At 46.4% G+C, this 7,607-nt stretch overlaps 1 pseudogene; it reads left to right on the top strand.

Moving 5' to 3' along the window:
• The first annotated feature begins 6,011 nt into the window (after positions 1 to 6,011).
• Positions 6,012 to 6,583, top strand: LOC105713471 (epsin-2-like; annotated as a pseudogene).
• Positions 6,584 to 7,607: the final 1,024 nt, after the last annotated feature.

The raw sequence follows: 7,607 nt of genomic DNA, 5'->3' as shown, positions 1-7,607 counted from the left end.
GAGATCACGCCATTGCACTCCAGCCTGGGTAACAAGAGCAAAACTCTGTCTCAAAAAAAAAAAAACAACAACAAAAACTGAAAATAGGTTCATACTGCATCCAGAGGAAAACAAGCAAAAAAATCACATCTGTCCAGACTCGGTGGCTCACACCTGTAATCCCAGCACTTTGGCAGGCGAGGCAGGCAAATCACGAGGTCCGGAGTTTGAGACCAGCCTGACCGACATAGTGAATCTCTGTCTCTACTAAAAATACAAAAATTAGCTGGGTGTGGTGACGCGTGCCTATAATCCCACCCAGCTACTCAGGAGGCTAGACAGGAGAATCACTTGAACCAGGGAGGCAGAGGTTGCAGTGAGCTGAGATCGCACCCACTGCACTCCAGCCTGGGCAACAGAGTGAGACTCCATCTCAAAAAAAAAAAAAAAAAAAAAAAAAATCACTTCCAGTCACCACACCCAGTTTCAAAGCAAGGGATTTCTTGAGGGTGTGTGCTCTTTTTGGTCAAGTCTTCATGGTACTATTACAAATGACTACATTTTAAATAAAAACAACCTCATTTCATCTCAATCCAGACCTTAAAAAGAAAACAAAATTAAAACAACTCCAGTCAACAGTGAAAGAATACAGGACAATCTCAATACCATATTTTAAAGGAAGGTCAATTTACAATGGTTGCTGGACAAGGACAGCAAAAATTCATTCTCCAGTCAGTAGAATGAATCTTATGGTCAAACTCATCTACCTCCAGTCCTGCTTGCTAGGCGGATATCCCTTAGTCAATATCCTCCCAGGCCATTCCTAAGAGAGATGAGAAAGGCAGAGAAAGAATATTCTCTTGATTTCTGTACCTACTTCTTGCTTGCAAAATTAGAAGGACTTGGGAATTATCACAGAGGATTTTCTAGAGTGATTGGAGACAAAATCAATAAGGAACATATCTTTCTAGCTCATTGGTCTACCATCTTCTAAGATGTTATCGTCTTCTACAAGATTAAAGCTGAGTCACTGCCACATCTGCTTTCTGGCCTGCAGGAACAGGGAAAAGAGAATAAAAAAGCACATGTCTAATGATTTAAAGTCAAATCATAGAAATGCCATTCAATGACTTCAGTCAATCCCACTGGACCCAATGAGTCTAATGGACACACCTATCTCAAAAATAGACTGGAAAACATAGACCCAAGGATACTGTTGCTAAATGAAAAGGAATAGAATAAATGTGGAATAATAGTTAGGGATCTCCACCACACTTTATTAGGAATGAGGTAACCAGCAAGAGGTATTTCCATGGGGTCTAGGATATCACATTACTTCTTTGTTTTTCTGAATCATTTGGCATTGGACCCTGCTTGCATCACATGCCCTTTGGACAATTTACCATGTCCAGTAAAAGTGAGATGCTGTGATTAGCCGGGTTTGGTCATGTGCCAGCCTTCAAGGCCAAGAGGACAGGTTCTGTCACTGAAAGAGAGGATGCTTGCTGGACATTAATAACAATACCACAAGCAATTAAGGACCTCTTTCCCGGTACTGAAGATGAGACTGTTTCTCTCCTTAAATAGAAGAATTCCATAAAGTGTATGCTATGCCAATGGTCTTACAGTTTAATATACTTTTTTTTTTTTGAGGTGGAGTTTTGCTCTTGTCCCCCAAGCTGGAGTGCCATGGCGCCATCTCAGCTAACTGGAACCTCTACCTCCTGGGTTCAAGCGATTCTCCTGCTTCAGCATCCCCAGTAGCTAGGATTGCAGGTGCATGCCACACCTGGCTAATTTTTGTATTTTAGTATTTAGTGGTAACAGGTTTCACCATGTTGGTCAGGCTGGTCTCAAACTCCTGAGCTCAGGCAATCTGCCTGCCTCGGCCTCCCAAAATGCTAGGATTACAAGTGTGAGCCACTGCGCCTGGCCTGAGTCTAGCATTCTTTATCTTTAAGCTTACAAAGTTGGGGCTAGATTTCTTGTATTCATTTAAATATGAAGCTCTGAGTCTGTCATTCTTTTTTAAAATAATTATTATTTATTTTCTTCCTATAGATCAACCACAACCAGATATTTCCACTTTTTTTTTTTTTTTTTTGAGTCGGAGTTTCGCTCTTGTTACCCAGGCTGGAGTGCAATGGCACGATCTCGGCTCACCGCAACCTCCACCTCCTGGGTTCAAGCAATTCTCCTGCCTCAGCGTCCCGAGTAGCTGGAACTACAGGTGCACGCCACCATGCCCAGCTAATTTTTGTATTTTTAGTAGAGACGGGGTTTCACCATGTTGACCAGGATGGGCTCCATCTCTTGACCTCATGATCCACCCACCTTGGCCTCCCAAAGTGCTGGGATTACAGACATGAGCCACCGCACCCAGGCTTTTTTTTTTTTTTAAACAGAGTTTTGCTCTGTCACCAGGCTGAAGTCCAGTGGCACGATCTCGGCTCACTGCAACCTCTGCCTCCCGGGTTCAAGTGATTCCCCTGCCTCAGCCTCCCGAGTAGCTAGGACTATAGGCATACGCCACCATGCCCAGCTAATTTTTTGTATTTTTTATTAATACAGGGTTTCACCATGTTGGCCAGGATGGTCTCAATCTCCTGACCTCGTGATCTGCCCACCTAGGCCTCCCAAAGTGCTGTCATTACAGACGTGAGCCAGCATGAACCACCACATCTGGCCATCCACTATTTTTTTTAAAAAGACAGTTTTGCTCTTGTTCCCCTGGCTAGAGTGCAATGGCACAATCTTGGCTCACTTCAACCTTTGCCTCCCGGGTTCAAGCGATTCTCCTACCTCGGTCTCCCAAGTAGTTGGATTATAGGCCAATTTTTTGTGTTTTCATTAGAGACAGGGTTTCACCATGTTGACCAGGCTGGTCTCAAAATTCTGACCTCAGGCGATCCACCTGCCTCAGCCTCCCAAAGTGCTGAGGTTACAGGCATGGGCCACCGCGCCCTGCCAATAACTGTACATTTTATTTTATTTATTATTATTATTTTGAGATGGAGTTTCGCTCTTGTTGTCCAGGCTAGTGTGCAATGGCATGATCTTGGCTCACTGCAAGCTCTGCCTCCCAAACATAGTGATTCACCGGTCTCAGCGTCCCAAGTAGCTCAGATTACAGGTATAAGCCACCACGCCCAGCTAATTTTTTTGTATTTAGTAGAAGTGAGGTTTCACCATGTTAGGCTGGTCACAAGCTCCTGACCTCAGGTGGTCCACCCACCTCGGCCTTTCAAAGTACTGGGATTACAGGCATGCACTACCATGCCTGGCCATAACTGTACTTTTATACTAAAGAGTGTAGCCTGGGCACAATGGTTCTCGTCTGTAATCCCAGCACTTTGGGAGGCCAAGGTAGGTGGATCACCTGAGGTCAGGAGCTCGAGACCACCCTGACCAACATGGTGAAACCTCGTCTCTACCAAAAATATAAAAAGTTATCCAGGTGTGGTGGCAGGCACCTGTAATCCCTGCTACTATGGAAGCTGAGGCAGGAGAATCACTTGAACCTGGGAGGAGAAGGTTGCAGTTAGCCAAGATTGTGCCACTGCACTCCAGCCTGGGTGACAGAGTGAGACTTCATCTCTAAATAAATAAATAAATAAATAGTGTAATTGGTTTGCTTGCAACTCAATGGATAAATGTTTGAGGGAGAGGATACCCCATTCTTCATGATGTGTTTATGTCACATTGCATGCCTGTATCAAAACATCTCATGTACCCTGTAAATATATACACTTATGTACCCACAAAAATAAAAACTAATCAATAGAAAAAAGAATGCAGGATGAAGTCAAGAGACAAGCAAATGAAGATGTATTCTCATGCTGATAACATTTTCTGTTTGGGTCAGTCAGAGTGTAAAAAAATCTTTTTTTTTTTTTTTTTTCAGAGCTAGCTGAGGTTTTATTTTGGACAAAGGGTAAAAAAGCAATTGAATTGTTTTGTAGCTGCAGGAGGCATGCATCCCCAGGGGTGGACTGAGGGCTAAGGCTGAGCCTCAGGTGGGTCTCGGTTCCCTGTGCTTCCCTGCACAGCGGCCTCCTTCCTGGGTTCTGGGGCAGCCGCAGGAAGGGCAGGCTGAGAGGGGCTACCACAGCTGTTCACTTGGGCAGGGCGTCAGGGGACTCAGACACCAGCTTCCCATCGCGGGTCTCAATCTTCTGACACAACCACAGCCCTGGTGGAGCTGGTGCACCTGAAGGAGCCGGAGCCCACACCAGAGCCAAAGCTGGAGCCCAGGCCATAGCTGAGGCTGGGGCTTGTGAGGCTCCCGTAGGCCAAGCTCAGACCACCGGCATAGCTGCTGGTGGTCTTTGTTTAGACACTCCTGTTCTGCATCCCAGACTCCAGCCGACTCTCCTTGCCCTCCAGCAGCTTCCTGTAGGTAGAGATCTTCATGTCCAGGGCCAGCTTGACATTCCTCAGCTCCTGGTACTCACTCCAGTTTGGGTTACTGAGTGAGACTCCTCAAAAAAAAACAAAACAAAAAACCATCAGACCTCGTGAGAGAGAACTAACTCCCTACCAGGAGAACAGAAGGGGGGAATCCATCCCCATGAGTCATTTATCTCCACCTCGTCCCTCCCACACACGTGGTGATTATGAGAACTACAGTTCAAGATGAGATTGGGTGGGGACACAGCCAAACCATATCAATCACTTTCCATTTAAAACTATGTTTATAAAGACACCAAAGGGCACAAAAGTATTAATAACATATGTGACCCAAAGTAAGCTCTGGGTATTTATTTACTTCTGCTTGAAGATTATGGTTTATATGTTTAAGCAATGCTCTAGAGATTATCAGACTATCAGAAGATGGACTCCCTATGCCAGTCTTCCTCATTCATTCCTTGGGGAAGTACCTTAATCTACATATCTCCAATTTCTCTATTTTTTAAAAAAAAGATGATAAATATCTAGATATTATATTTACATTTGTCCAGTGATTTAAAATTCTAAAAACAGAGCCAGGCGCCCTGGCCACAGCTCCATGGACTCAGGTAGCTTCCTTTCCAGTGCTGCTAGCAGCTGCGGCAGCACACCCATGCTGGCAGAGAGGAGCAGAGGATATTGCAGAGGATACAGATGAAGAGATGCATAGATCAGGCATGAGGGAGAAGGAGTGCAGCGCTTCCATGCCATACCTAGGTGCCACCCTTCAGGAGCCTTCATGTACTCAGCCATCCAGAAGCTTCCTGAACCTTTCCTTTTGTACTTTTTCTTTTTTGGATAGCGTCTTGCTCTGTCGCCCAGCCTAGAGTGCAATGGCATGATCTCCACTCACCACAACCTCCACCTCCTGGGTTCAAACCATTCTCCTGCCTCAGCCTCCAGAGTAGCTGAGATTACAGGCATGCACCACCATGCCCAGCTAATTTTTTGTATTTTTAGTAGAGACAGAGTTTCACCATGTTGGCCAGGCTGGTCTTCAACTCCTGACCTTGTGATCTGCCCACCTTGGCCTCCTAAAGTGCTGGGAGTACAGGTGTGAGCCACTGCACACGGCCCCTTTTGTGTTTTTATAGAGGCTTCAGTATGGAGACATGATTGACTAAATAATTGGCCATTGGTAATAAACTTAACCTTCAGTTCCTCTCCCCTCCCGGTACTGGTCCTGCCTTTGTCTTTCTGGTGACCAGCCCCATCCTGAAGCTGCCTAGGGGCTGCCAGCCTTCAGTCAATCGTTCGCAGGCAAAAAGACAGCACTGTGGAGATTCCCAGGATTTTAGTGTACGTTTCTGTGTCAGGCACAGTGCTAAGTGCTTGGTGCTCACTGGCGAAGAGGCAGATGGAGATTACCAAACTTGTGGACAGGAGCCTCATGTAACAGATGTGGTCATAGCCCAGTCATGGCTTCCAGCTTTTTTGATCTGAGGCTCCAGAGGAGGAAATGACCATTCAGGGATCTTGCTCCAGCTTGATTATGGAAACTGAACCTTCATAGAGTGTGCACTTACTAAGGACAGAAAAGTTTCTCTCTTTGAAGGGCTTCAAATGTGTAACAAAGAAAAATAATGACTTTGTCTATCAGATAACAGATGAAAAACATAGTGAACAATTACTCAGAGGCAGAAATCAAAGTCTGGGAAGCCACCTCCAATAACTCGTGGGGTCTGTCCAGCTGTCTGATGACTGAGATTGCCAACCTGATCTACTGTGTAGTAATCTTCTGAGAGATCACGAGCATGGTGTGGATGTGGCTCAGTGACCATGGCAAGAACTGGCAGCATGTGTACAAGGCGCAGACGCTGCCGGACTACCTCATCAAGACAGGCTTCGAGTGCGTGGCCCAGCACTGCCACGAGAACATCTTTGCCATCCAGACCCTGAAGGACTTCAGTATATTGACCAAGATGGCAAGGACCAGGGCATCAACATGCATAAGAAGTCAGAGTAATTGGAAGCCCTTCTCAAAGATGAACAGATGAAGGCTGTGAGGGCCCAGGCTATCAAAAACAAAGAGTGCATGGCCCGGGTTGCCACCGGCATGGGCAGCAACCAGATCACCTTTGCGCAAGGCTCCAGCCAGTCCAACTTCTCCACCAGCCACTTGGAGTAGGAGTATGGCAAGGCCGGGGGTCCCTGACCTCCTACCATGGCTGTGAGTAATGGAAGTGCTTTTCACCCTTTGCCAGATCAACAGCAATGGGTGACAGGTGGGATGGGTGTCCCTTGAGCTTAGGGAGTGGTGGCCACTGCAGAACTTGAATCTGTCATCAGTACTCAGTCTTTGGCACCCCAGGCAAATTGTCCTTGGTCTGGATTGAGTTTGGGTATAAAAGAACTTTTTTTTCTTTTTGAGACAGAGTTTTGCTCTTGTTGTCCAGGCTGGAGTGCGATGGCACAATCTTGGCTCACCACAACCTCTGCCTCCCAGGTTCAAAGGATTCTCCTGTCTCAGCTTCCCAAGTAGATAGGATTACAGGCATGTACCACCATGCCCTGCTAATCTTGTATTTTTAGTAGAGACAGGTTTCTCCATGTTGCTCAGGCTGGTCTCAAACTCCTGATCTCAGGTCATCTACCCACCTAGGCCTCCCAAAGTGCTGGCGTTACAGGCATAAGCCACCACGCCCGGCCACAAAGGGACTTTTAGTCCCTTGGCTTCTCTGGTTCAGGGGTCTCTAATACTCTTTGCTGCTCTGTGGGTCTCATTCTGTACATCTGGGCAGAAGGTGGGCAGAGGCAGGTCTTCTTCCTTGTCAGAGTGGGTCTGGCAGCAAAGGGTTGTCCTGCTGCACATACAATGGTGAGTTGACTCTGGTAGCCAGGAGGAAACAAATGCTCTTTCTTGATAATCTTGTTTCTTTCTTTTTTTTCTTTTTTTTTTTTTGAGACAGAGTCTCGCCCTGTTGCCCAGGCTGGAGTGCAATGGCGAGATCTTGGCTCACTGCAACTTCTGCTTCCCAGGTTCAAATGATTCTCCTGCCTCAGCTTCCAAAGTAGCGGATATTACAGGTGCCTGCCACCACACTCAGCTATTTTTTGTATTTTTAGTAGAGTTGGGGGTTTTACCATGTTGGCCAGGGTGGTCTCAAACTCCTGACCTGGTGATCTGCCCGCCTCAGCCTCCCAAAGTGCTGGGATTACAGGCATGAGCCACCATGCCC

This window comes from Aotus nancymaae, unplaced genomic scaffold (assembly GCF_030222135.1).
Source record: "Aotus nancymaae isolate 86718 unplaced genomic scaffold, 86718_ANA_hifiasm-v0.15.2.pri h1tg000020l, whole genome shotgun sequence".
Taxonomy (NCBI): Eukaryota; Metazoa; Chordata; class Mammalia; order Primates; family Aotidae; genus Aotus; species Aotus nancymaae.
The sequence above is the reverse complement of the archived record's forward strand: the minus strand, read 5'-3'. Positions and strand labels throughout refer to the sequence as shown.